General features: G+C 43.4%; 1 protein-coding gene across 3 annotated transcripts in view; it reads right to left on the bottom strand.

Moving 5' to 3' along the window:
* Positions 1 to 13,675, bottom strand: part of LPP (LIM domain containing preferred translocation partner in lipoma) — a 741,798-nt gene that overhangs the window by 233,866 nt on the left and 494,257 nt on the right. For all 3 annotated transcript variants that reach the window (XM_069864453.1, XM_069864454.1, XM_069864455.1), the window contains one exon: positions 13,372 to 13,438. The gene's annotated coding sequence lies outside the window, so the exon portion shown is untranslated. The remainder of the gene's footprint in view (positions 1 to 13,371; positions 13,439 to 13,675) is intronic.

Below are 13,675 nucleotides of genomic sequence, written 5' to 3'. Positions count from 1 at the left end.
GACCGTGCAATTTTGCTAAACAAGCGCATCATATTAAAAGCTAAATCCAGTTGCTCTACCACTTTCACATCGGTGTCTTTTGTTTTCAACCATCCAAATTAATCGTTTGTTCCCCTTCCCAGAAATCAGTATGAAGTTTTTTGTGGCAAAAGAGTTTCCATACTGAACTGGACACATTGGTTCCCTGGATGTGAAACAGCTCAAATGTGAGTCTCTGGAAAAACATTACAGTGCTCATCTTCACTGTAGTTTCTCGGAAGCAAGGGGAGAGAGGAAATGAATCATGAGCAGAGTGAATTTCTGGAGGGAAGGAAGAACCAAACTTTTAATGTATCTAGAGATAGACACTGCTGTGTTTTAGCCGCTGGTGGCTTGTGTTCTGCTTTTGAACTACAATAGGGCAGCTGGGCCAAGCAGCTGATAAGCACACATGCGGCTCAGTTAATCAAATGTACTCCAATGGTTGCTACCACTACCTCACAGGTCTAAGGCAGAGCATGTTCCCACACACAACTAAGTGTCTGCAAGGCATTCCAGTATGCCTTTGCTGTAATGCACATATTTCTCTTTCAAAGTAACACAGCTGCCAACACCTTAATCATTCCATAGGGACCTTCAACCCCACCAGTCCCTTAAGTGCTTCATTACCTCCAGTGCATTCCTGCAGAGCTCACATCCCAGATGAGCCGTACGAGCGCAGCTCTCTGCCAGTTAAGCAGTCTGAACTGCAGGAGATCAGAATCTGTGCAAATCAGGCCTAAGAGCCTATCCACCATCACTCTTTGTTCCCACAAGTTTGGCCTCATTTACTGCAAAATATCTAGGACAAAAGGCAAGACAGCAACAAGAAACCACCTTTGAGACTGAAATTACTGCATGTGTCTTTTCATGAGATCCTGTGGGAGAGAAGATGCTCATTCTGTATGGACTCTCTAAGGGGCTACAGAGACCAGACAAATAACTGAGGCACCTGAGTTGCATCTACATCCCCAAAGCTTTTTGTTTTTAAGTTAGAAACTCCTGCCTCAAGTCATGTCTTGAAATTGTATTGATATGTTCTTGGCACAGAAAAAAAATAAACTGCAAATGCAACCAATACAGAAACTTGAGCTGCCCTTTGTTTCTGCAGGACTTAAAACACTTAGGGGAAAACCTAAGCAACAAGTTAAATAGATCCATGGAAAGATGCAGTCTGTTAGGACTGGCATGTAGGTATTTTGAAACTAGCTTGAGCATACGAAGGCATTACCTACCCTTTGAAATTTCTACGTTGCTCCCATCAAGTTCCTGGTGATAACACTGCTGGAGACATCGTCCTGAGGAATCACTTCTGAGCCAAGTCCCTTTTCAAAGCAAGCTACCTCAGGGCCATTTTTTAGTGAAGCAACAACACCAGGGAACAGCTTCATCTGCTCTCTCCACGCCAGTTCTGCCCTGTGCACCTCTGCAGCTCCCTCTACAATCCACTGCCCTTCCAATTGCAGTTATGATCTAATGGCCCAAGATGATATAGGAAGGTTATTTAATCATGCAAGCAATATGAACATATGCACATCTGTATGCATACACATACGCACATCCCTGGGTTTTTGTGATTCTACGTAATTTGTTCAGGAAACTGGTAAAGGGAAAGAATAAGGAGAGAAACCAACAGTTGCTCACATGGATCAACACTTCCAGGCTCTCTCTTCTGCAGCTCATCTCACTCATACTTGTGGTTTCAACATGTGATTCATATTAGGTCCCTCTGCTCTATATTTGATGGTTGTGCTAAACAGATGTGAATTTATTTAGTCACAGAGCCTGCTCTTTACACTGCCTCTTTGCAGAACAGATGGGCTTTTTTTTTTTTTCCTGTTCAACGATATTCAGATAACAATCCTACCCAGTGCACAGGTTTGCTTGATGATTTTGTATGAAAAGAAACAACACATGAATACAGACATGATATCACCAGAACTCTCTTCAGCAGCTAGGACACACTCTGATAGGCGGTAGTACTGATGGAGAATGCCAAACTGCAACACCAGCAACAACTAGAGGAGCCTAAGATTTCAGGGGTCCCTGAGGCCAGACCCATAACTTCAGGCAAATGAGTGATATGTGCTGCACCTAGCAGGGTCCAGAAGACAAAACTCAACCAACTGCCCATTGCAAAGCACGCTTCCCCACGCAAAAGTTCTGGTGGAAGAGTGAGCTGAAGGGTAAGCTCCTGCAATATTCATGAGGGCATGAAACCATGTGCATCTCCTGGGACTCCTCAGCATGGTGAAATAGCCTGGAAAAGCTATTCACTCCCTGTGTGGGCATTCTTCTTTCTGCACTGAGAGCGCCTTTGGCAATGGATGAAGCAGAACAGCACAAAAGCCCTCTCAGAGCAGAACAAAACTGCCCACATGAGAAGTACACTCATAACAGCTATTGCACTTTAAATTCACACCCTGGCTTTGTTTTGTAACACTCTCCCTGTGCAGAAAGGCCCTAGGCTTCAGATTCACTTTCTATCCAAATTATCAGTAGCTGAGCACTGCTCCCTTCCAAGAGTAGGATATGACCTGTACAAGAGGCCAAGGTACGACCTGGGAAGTGAAGGATGAGCTTCACACTGAGTTTGCATTGTCCTGTATATGGATGTGCCTCTATACTGCTTTAATAACTGAACACTGATGATTTCATCCTAGCCCTGCCATGTGGTTGAATGACTTCTGCTTTACCACAGAAACCAAGCACGGGATGTGTATGCATGGCACACACGAACATCATGCCCACACCTGTGAACACATCTAATCCCTTTCCAAAAGCTGCCGCCCCATCCCCCAGGCACAGCTTTGCCTTCCATGCATCACCCACCTTTTCTGAAGATGATAGTCATTTCTAGAAGAATCTACTTAAGACTTCCATTAAGTCTCCATGAAAAAAAAATTATATATATATACACACATGCACACACACACACGGTTACATCACAATTTGGGTTATCTAGCGAATATAACTCCACATTTCAGAAAGGAAGTAAAAGTGGAATTCTCTGCTTGAAAGACACCTGGGACACAGTCATCAACACTCCTCCTCCCTGGGGACCCTAAAGCTGAACATTTTTAAGAGCTGAAAAATATGAAAAATGTGTGTATTTCTTTTGGGGAGATATGTATACGATTAAGCAGCATTAAAAAAAACTAGTAGGTATTAAGCAGTAAAATATTTTCAGTAAGAGAAAACTGAAATTGAAAAGGACAGCTGAGTCCTTGCAGGGTGACAGGCACTTCAAGCTACAAAGCACCTCCAGTCTTCTGAGAGTTTTTTCTTTCTTTTTTTTCTCGGCAAGTTCTGAGCCACCACGGTGTAATTTTAATTCCTATTAATGACCACGCTATCCAAATACTCTATGTATAGACCATACATCAGCACTTCACTCTTTTGTACATCTTAAAAAGCAGCGACAAAGCAAAACACCGCGGAAGAGAGACTTACATAAGCATAAAGCAAATTTATGTGCCCAATTCCCAGAGGCTGGTTGCCTAACCTTCAGTATGAGCCTTCAATAACTTTCTTTGAGCGGTCTAACAATGTGCTTTCTGTCCTCCACGCAAGTAAAACACAATTCCCTCCCACTTTGCCCCACTTGCTCTGCAGAAGACCTGGCAGGGCTGGTGCTCCTGTTGGGGCAGGACTGATGGCAAGACAGGACACAGCATCAGGGAACATCCTTTTGGGCCATGAAGGAGATCTTTCTAGGCATCACCCTCCTTCTGCATGCTGCCTTCCTTGTCACCTCCACCCAGACACTGGGAACATTAAGCTCCTTCTTTACAACACTTTGAGCTCAGAGACAAAAAGTGCTCTGTAAGAGATACCCCATTGCAAAGCGCACAGAGATGAAAGGCACCCAAATGCAAAGTACAGATAAACAGATTTCATAGAGGGTTAAAACTGAGGGAGAGCGAAGCTATCTCAGCTGGTGAAGGCTCATGATGGATAGCAGTGAGCTGTTCAGAAGAAAATTAGGAAAACATTTTGAATGCCCTCCTAAAAAGGAACAAATAGGTCCAACGCTCCAACAGAAGGGGATTTTTTGCATCTCTGAATGATAGCGCTTCGCTTTTATGGCCTGCGGCTGCTTGGGAAACTCAAAGCTATTTCTCTGAAGAATTCACTTGGACAAGCTTTATGGCTTTGATCAGTTAACTATTTTTTAATGCTAATCCACCCCAGCGATATTTGTCCTCCTTTTCCCCATGTGCACAGAAGCACAGACACGGACAAAAACAACACAAAAGCAAACATTACCCAGATGAACAACCAGGAACAATGACATCCAGAGCCCATAACCAAACACCAACTTCGTTCTGTTTGATTCTTTTCTCTTCTGGCAACTCATGATCCTTTGGCCTATTATGACCTGCTAGTGGAAATCTGGGAATCAGATTTCACTGCCCAACAGGTATAACGCTCATGCAGTGATTCGGCCACGCTTAGTCTCACTCAAGTAAAAAATTTAAATAATTTCCTCTAAAAGTTGCAATAAAACATGTGGCTGAAAGGCCTTATTTGAAACTTAACACACACTCCTGCAAATAGCCCAAGTGCTGCCCCAGCCTCCAGATGAACAAATAAAGGCGCAGAAATAGTGATTTCCTTGCATTTATGGAGCAAAGATAAAAAAATGAGCCAAGAACAGGACTGAAGTTACCAGACATCAATCGTCTCACTGGAACCACTATAAATTCCTCCACAATCTCAGGCTTATCACATGAGCATCACACTCAGAAAAACTTCATTTATTATACAATCTCAGCATATGAACTTATCTCCTTGTTTAGGGCACCACTGTCTGAAGATCAATCCAACCACGTACCAACGACACAGAGAGTATCTAAGTCAATACTCAATTATCTGTCATTTTAAAAGGTGTGTAGATGAGGTGCTTGGGGACATGATTTAGTAGTAGACAGGTACAGTTGGAATTGATGATCTCAAAGATTTCTTCCAACCTAACAATTCTATGATTCTATATTAGTTGCATCACTATGGCATCCTATGACATCAGCCACTACACCAAAAAAAACAAACCTCTGTGTAAGGGACCGCTGTGCTTTTGATATTCCAGCTGCTATCTAAACTGTGCTTGCTGTCTTTGGGTAACTGATTCAGGCAGTATTTCCTGTGGCAGAGAATTACACAGGCTGATTACCCTCTGTGAAAAAGTGAAGAAATCCTGGAAGCAATTTTCTGTCTCAATTGTTCCCAGAGAGCAGGAACAATCTTTTAGCCCTCTTCCTATTTTCTGCTCAATGCCATCCAGGCTCAGCAGGCAGAATCCATCATGACGATGCCTCAGGTCTGGATCCTGCGAACACTCAGCCAGGTGAAACTTTACACATGAGTAGCTCTACAGACTTTAACTAGTAACAGCCTCAAACTTGGCCACAAAGTTTTTTTACAGGACAAAAAAACAACAGTGAGAAACTCAAAGTACCTGGTAAATATTCAGTCCTAGGTAGGACCAGGCTTATCTCAACAGCAGAATACAGATAAACAAAGTGTTTCTGACACAAATTTCTTAACCTTGCTTTTTTAAAATCAAGAAAGAGCACCTGTACCTGAGAATCATGCATCACAAGTAGAGCTCATAAGACAAGAGATTACTTTCTCAAACTAAAAATTTCATTACCATGGAAAAAAAGAAAAAAAGGGACAGATATTTTCTATCGGGGAAAACCCTACAGTGCTTTTAAGAGAAAAAACCTAAATGCTGATGGCTTTCTACCAGAGCCTGAAAGTATTGCCATGCAAAACTGCCATCCCAGCACCATTTGTAGGTGTGGACAGCTCGTTTCTGGTTTCTAAAGTGCTCAAATAGACTACACCCCCCAGAAGGCACCACTGTCCTGGTGTACTGGGGACTCTCAGGTTGCGTGGACAGAGGAGATGTGGTTTAGCTACAAGACTGACTTACACAGAGGGGGAAAGGACTGGGGACTGTACACCAATCTGCAACTCTCCACATGTGCTGCAGCAGTGACTCCAAATATGCATTTTTCAATATTTTGTTTCACCCATGTGTACACCCACACTCAGAATTATTCAATCAAAACCTTATTTTCCATACAAAAGAGTTGTGATAGAAAATGTTCAATTTGCCCCTGATGCTTAAAGCATTAGTCAAAAATATGTTCTTGATTTGGCACTGTTGGAGCAAGAGCAGGAGAACAAGCTCTTTGGATACTCTGCTTCCAAAGGCAGGTACTGACCTTTCAGTTGTGTTATTACTTCTTTTAATAAAGGTAACGTTTAAAATATTGTTACTTTTCAGCCAATGCTGCTGGAGGAGAGGGAGGGAAGGGGACTGCATGCCTGCTGCAGAATTGCCAGCCAATCTTAGTATCGTTTAATTTTCAAATTAGGTATTTGGTAGTAAACAACCTTTTCCTTGTACACAAACATTTTTAATTTCATGCCCTGCTAATCATACATCTGTTAGAGCTCCTTTCCTATCCATTGCAGTAATGATAATAAAAGAAAAATCATCACACTAACAATGCAGTTTGTCTAAAATGAAAATTGAATAATAATCAATTTTCCTCTGAGGGATGACAGAATGCAGCAAACAGCAGCACTCACTCAACGGAGGTGACAAAGACATGATTTGCAAAGTGACACCTTCACATTGGCCCTGCTGGCCCTCGCTGCTAGCAGTCCCTCTTCCCTAGGCACCTTTCTGGGACTGTCTTCACCAGACAGCTTCTCTCAGGCTTCCTGTTGGTCCATACAAGGCGCTGCCACCAGCAGAGCCCATCAAACCCTCACTGTTGCACACATCAGCCACCTCCTTCTCCCCTTCCTTTCCTCTATACTTTCTTCCTCACCTCCTCTATCAGCAGGATATTACCTTAAGAGATAAGATAGCAATGCCTTTACTCTCCCAAACTTCTTTCCACTGGTGAGACCCAGTGTACCAAACTTCAGATACATCCAGTGCCCTCACTTGTGCCTCCCACATACAAGAGCTGGCTAATGTGCTGCTCAAAAGTGCACTCAAATGTGATTACATCCCTGAAACAATTTATGATTTCTTCAATAATGTTAGTGAAAGAGTTGAGGTTTTATTTAATAGACACGCTCAGCTGAAAGGCCAAGCTAATCAGAATCCAAGTATCATAGAATCATAGAATCACTAGGTTGGAAAGGACTCACTGGATCATCGAGTCCAACCATTCCCATCAAGAAACATGCATGATCAAGAAGACCATCTGATTTCACCAAAGGAAGAATTTTTTTTACAATGAAAGTGGTGCGATACCCAAACAGGTTACCTAGAGAAGTTGTGGATGCTCCATCATTAGAAACGTTGTGTCAGGTTGGACGGGGCTCTGAGCAACCTGATCTAGTTAGTGAAGGACCTCCCTGTCCATGGCAGGGGATTGGACTAAATGATCTTTAAAGTTCCTTTCCAACCCAAACCTTCCTCTGATTTTTTGATTCTAAGATTTGCTGGCTTGCACTGCCCATGCTCCTCTTTAATGGACTGCTGATAGACAGGTTTTTGCCTTTTCAGACTCCTCCTGTCCCCATAGCTATGCTGGGCCAACTCCAGTCAGATACACTGCACTTGTAAGACTTACGCAATTACTCTAAGAAGTTTAATAAGCAACACCAATCCATCTGAAGCCCCAGGCAATGCAGCACAGAGATATTATGGGCAGATGCACATGGCTCTGCTACACCTGAGACTCCCCTCTGGCCTCTTATCTTTGCATTAACATCCTAAATACCCCTCCTTCTGGAGGATGTTTCCGAAAGCACAGTTATCTACATAAGGTACCCCTCATCTTCATCAAGAAGTACAGTTGTATGAGTAATCAGCTTTAAGGAGACTCGTGCATTAAAGAGTATCCATTAATTACTCCTATTTTACAGATGATCAGACAAAGCAGTAAAAAGTAAAAGTACCCTGGTCTAAAATCACAGAGGGGAGTTCAGGGCACAAACACACTCCTTGTCCTGGGTGCAGAGTAATGAAACACTGGGGAAAGGATTTTAGCATCCCCAGCCTCCTGCCTCCTACTCCCCCAGGAGCAACACCAACTCCACCCTGCGCAAAAACCTCTTCAGCTCACGCAAAGATGCACAGGCAGCCTTGAGATTTTTATTCTACTAATCTCTTTATGCTAAAGCCATAGGGATTTGAAATGTTGTGGTGTAAGCCAGCTTTTTATTACTCAAGAGACAGTTCTACCCCAGCTGCCCCAAGTTATACCTGGAGGCATCAGTGCTGCTCGACCAGGGCTCATTTCCACCAGCTGCTGCCTGAGCCCCAGCACACAGCAGGCTTGGGGCAAACGCTGGGGACGGAAGGTAAAGGTGATTCAAACCAAGCTGTACCTAAGGCTAGGTGACCATGATCACATGAACACATATATCCTATCTGTCAATTGGCGAAAGCATCCAACTCTGGATTCTTCCAACCTCTAATCAAAGTGTATTTAGTCAAACAACTCTATCCGAATTAACAGTGAAAACGGAGGGGGAAGGAATAAAAAAAAGACTTTGTTGAGCAAAAGTACTCTGAGACACATTTGATGTAATAGTCATATGATTAACAAACTGTCATATCAAAGTTTTGTGCAAAGTAGGAACACTCTGACACAGTTCATATTTTAAAAACTGACATTTTGATTCATTACTGTAAATAGCACTCTGTATTAAATATTGTGACAAGGCATACAGTGTATCTTTTGAGCTCTGTAACATTTAGGAAGTGCTGAATTTTTTTTTTTTTAAGGCATGTGTAATATCAAAAGCAGTTAAAGCAGAACTCCAAGAAAGCTAGAGAAGCGAATCATAATTTCTGAAAGAACCTAATTCTTTGACGTCATCTTGAGCACTTATGGGAACTTTGGCCCACAAGGATCTTAATGTACTGCTTGCATAATAAAATAGGGAATTGTCTCGTGGAACAAAAGAGCTCTAAGGAAAGTTGCTACATTAAATAATGTAAAATTACTCAGTACCAAATCATCCCAAAGACGGCTTAAGAGGAAAACCAACAGAAGGTGCTGAATTACCACTCAGAATATCTGAGAGTGCAGTTTCATAAACGATGTAAACAACGTGACATCCAATTGACTGCCCACGTGTGCACCTTGCTTACCACCTAGCCATGTGTTTTGTCCCCTCCTCTGTCTCACCACTCTCACCTGCAAGGGACAAAAGTGACTGTATGGACAGCCTGTCCAGATGGAGCTACCAAGGACTTCTCTTTGCACAAGGATCCACAGCAGGGCAGCTCAAACTGTAGGGATGCTGTAAGCCACCAGAACTGACTAACCAATCAAGACCACTGAATCCCCTCAGCATTTCCCCCCTGCCAAGTCCCCCCACAGTCCTTCCCTGCACCAAATGATAGAGACATTAAAAACAATAGCTCCAGCTAACACAGAAAGACTTGACAGAGCAGCAGAGGGAAACCAGAGGCGGCTTAGCCTGTCTGCAAGTTGCTCAGGTGTTATCAGGAATGCAGTCCAGGGCTTTAGAAAGAAAAAAGGTTACCATTACCATTACTCACAGCCAGCTGCAAGTGGAGCTCTGGGCTCAGTCTACAGAGAAAATGGATATGCTGCCATAAACTCGAGCCCAAAGCCTGGTCTGGGACATGGCGAAGCAGTCACGCACACTGAAGACAGATCACAATGCAGTTTTAACAGGGGTCTGATCCAGCACAGCCTACGTTTCCCTAGGAGCAGCTACATGCCATTCACATGCTGGAAATCTTGTAGATAGGTTCGCCTGCCAGCAAGTGTGGTAGTAGTAGTGGTCTAGCCAGACATCCAAAACATATTGGCATCACTTTAATTTGTCCATTCACCAATATGTTTTCCTAAAAACACCCATATGCTTTTCCTGCAGTTCCCATATGCTTTTGCAAAAAGAAACAAAAACATTTTGTTAGTTGGGAGCAATTGATCGCAGCATATTTCACAGAAGTCAAGTAGAAAAACAACAACAACAAAAAAAGCAGTCAGCTGCTTCCCCCTCCCTTTCCTCCCTGTTCATGGGGGGAACTGTGAAGAGCAGGAAAAAAAAATTAGCCCACAGCAAAATACACGCACAGCTCATTTTTTTGCACTGCAAGATATTCTAGAAATTACAGGAGAAATCTTCATTAAAAACAAGCTATCAAAGATGTGGCAGCCAGTGGCATACCAGTAATTCAGTGCTGGGTATTCGACTCCACGTTCGGTGCTAGCTCAGGTCTTCCCCACAGGTAGCACAGTCCACAGGAATCCAGAGTCCCAGAGAAGAGCATTAAATGAGCCACGATGGGGAGACACTGCGATAAAGAGGTTATGGCCTTTTCAATTCACAGGACTGCTCGTTTGACGCTCAGCCTATCTATACTTGCAGGTGTAAAGCCCCCTGCTGCACACAGGGCTTCCAAGGGAGGTGCTGCCTTGCTAACACAAATACCAAAGCAATGAGTGAGTGAGGGGAGCAGGCAGGTTGCTTGGTTCAACTGGGAGCAGGCACGTGCGTGTACAAGCGCGCATGTGTCAAGGCTGGAGCATGTGGGAACCGTAGCTGTTTAGCTAGAGACTCATTAAGAAATGTGACAGACCTGGAGCCAACGTTCAAAGAGGAGCAGCGTGAAAGATTTCTCTGGAGAAAGATTAGTGGGTGTTCTTCTTTACACAAATAAAATTAAAGAGAGAATCATAATATGGACAAATCAATTAACTTCTGAAAAGCCAAGGGCACAGCATACAAGAGCAGAGGAGTGGGGAATGGCTTTGTTACAGGGACACCGAAGCAGTGCACAGCCTTTCTTCCCTCGAAAAGAAATTCAGCTATTGCTGCATGAAGTTCTGCTGTTAGCCCTGTTTTCATACCATTTACTGTTAGGGGAACACAGCTGCTTCCTTCCCAAAATGGCTATGGACATACCTGTATATTACTGTAACCCTATGCATGAGGAGCTAGGGAACATCTTTCTAATGAAAATATGAAAATACATGAGGACAGACACCAAAGGACTACTGCAATGCTTAACTTGGCAACTTCAGCTGTAAAGTAAGAGTTTAAGGGTAATTTTCTATGTAGGACACTCAGAATAGTATGCATCCTTCTACTGGAATAAATACTTTCTGTGATGCAGTCCCATGTTTTACAGTTCTCCAGCAAATTTAACCAGGAATGCCCTTTGCAAAGTTAGCATTTCCTTACAATGATTTAATCTCACACAAAGCCTAATGAGAGGCCAGATGCAATAGGTCAAGAGCCCAATTTTCCACGGAAACAAAGCTGAAAAAATAGTCATGGGAAGAGAAATAAATCTCTTGCACAGGGCACAACGTAAAAAACAATTTGCTGGAGACAGTTTGCTTGGCAAGATACATTTTATGACATGTTTTTGCCCTGAGAGGAGTCGTAAGCACCTAAATATCCAGCTTCACCATTCACAAATATAATTATGCTGTTGTTTAAGCTTTGAATACGAAGCAAAACAAATGCCGTTTCATTTAGTTAACAGTCTATAAGGACAGGCTTCTTCCTAGAATTCATATTTACAGCACCCCCCTGGGACAGTTTATTGGACTTAGCCAGGAAAGCTGCCATAGAAAGAGTGAGACTAACAGAAGAGCTGCCATTAATCTTCCATAACCGAGCAACTGGGAAGATCAGGCCTTGAACCAAATTCTACTGACTTGCTATTAATCTCCTGTCCTCTACTTATTAATCCCTTGTCTGTCTTTGTCTTCCAACGTTTATTAATGTCCCCAACTTTTTGCAGTAAACAGGATGCTGAAATCTCATCTCCAGACGGCCGTAATTTACAAGACAAAAAAAAAAAAAAAAAAAAGAAAGAAAAGACAAAAAATAAACCCAAGAAGAGGGTAAACAAAGAAAGGAGGGATGTGCATTGCTTGTCAGAAGGGCAAAATTGAAGTGTAGTTATATTCAGTGACATAATGGTAAAGAAGCAGCGCTCCCAATTTCGGCGTGTCATACAGATGTGTTCTAAGTCTCAGGTCAGGTAGCATCAAGGCAAAACAACTCCACTAGTCGAAACCATAAGGGTAGCGCAAAACCAAAATCCAGCACACACTCTCCTACATGGCAATGGGTTGTTCTGGATACACACTGGCTCGAAATGCAGCCCCCAGCACACGGACCACGTGTGGCCACCTGGTGCAACCACCAGGCTCAGGGAAAAGACCGTTGCAGCCAGGAGTGCCCAGAGCCACTGTACCCTCCCAGGGCACATCTCTTCTATGAGAACTTCATGGCCACTGAGCAGTTACAGACCAGCTACCAGCTATCCCTATTCATTCATTATCCATTTCTCCACAGGGCTGCTCGGTGCTTTCTTCCCTGAATTGCCATGAATTTGTAGCACCCTAGTACCCCTAACTCTTGGGGCAGCACGACTGAGAGGCTTGAGGACAGACCTACTGCCCTGATGCTGCTCCTTTTTTTGCATTCTAAGCCGAACGCTCACCCTGACTGCAATTAATCATCATATCATGGGATGGGTACAAAGGACAAATTCATGTCCTACACATAATCTGGCTAGTAACTCCTACAGCTCATATCTACAGTATCTACAGCTCAGGGTGGTTTATCAGGCTGATACTTAAGTCACAGTTGTATTTCTCCAGTGAGTTTAATGAAACCAGTAATTCTAAAAAATGAATTGACATTGGATATAAGGACAGATTTTTTTACTGTGAGAGTGGTGAGACACCAGAACCCTTTTGCAGAGAAGTTGTGGATGCTCCATCACTGAAAGTGTTCAAGGTCAGGTCAGATCGACTGGAAGACGTCCATGGCAAGGGGTTGGACTAGATGACCTTTAAGGGTCCTTTCCAATCCAAATCATTCTGTGATTCTGCAAACTTGCTCCTCACATATATTGTTGTTCAGGTTATTATTAATAGGCTTATATGCATCTCTGCTTTTGCCCACTGAAGCTAGCAACAGAGCCAGCTCTCCATCATCAGCAGGGAGCGTATCTAGGCTGCAGAGAGCCACACCATGAACACGGAGCAAGTTCAGATCCACAAGCAAGCAAGTCTCACACAAAAAGGAGTTCAAGTACTACAGCCCATGGCATCAGTGCAGTTCTTCACAGGATCATGCAGTCGTTCCCACACAACACTCCCATTCCCAGGAGGCCCTGCACGTTTGCTGCTTCCAGACTTGGACCCAGAAACAGTAAAACCACCTCAAGCATCCTGGATTATCCTGGCCTCCACCACTCAAGTCTTTGGAGAAATACTCATTATTTGCTGAATGACCAAATGTGATTCCAGTGTCTTCCCACTCTCTATCTCAGCAGTTGGCAGAAGCCCTGGGACCTTATCTGCTACTCACCTGGAAGCAAGGCAGCACTGGCAGGCACTCAGACAGATGTATGGACAGGCACTTCCACGGGATCTCCCTGTGGGTGCAAACAGAAAGGTAAGAATCAGTGTTTTGCCTGGCTATGACACATCACAAAGAAAACAGCCCCAAAAGGGCTCCATAAAAGCAGCTCTCCTGTAAGGATCAGAGCATAGCTTTCTCCCCCATCCCCTGTGATATAACTCATATGTCAGTCTGTCCTTGTTTTGACCCATATAAGGTTTTTTTCACACACTGGCAGGACAGATTACATCTGAGCAAATGTTGGAGTAAC

This window comes from Phaenicophaeus curvirostris, chromosome 10 (genome assembly GCF_032191515.1).
Source record: "Phaenicophaeus curvirostris isolate KB17595 chromosome 10, BPBGC_Pcur_1.0, whole genome shotgun sequence".
Taxonomy (NCBI): domain Eukaryota; kingdom Metazoa; phylum Chordata; class Aves; order Cuculiformes; family Cuculidae; genus Phaenicophaeus; species Phaenicophaeus curvirostris.
The sequence above is the reverse complement of the archived record's forward strand: the minus strand, read 5'-3'. Positions and strand labels throughout refer to the sequence as shown.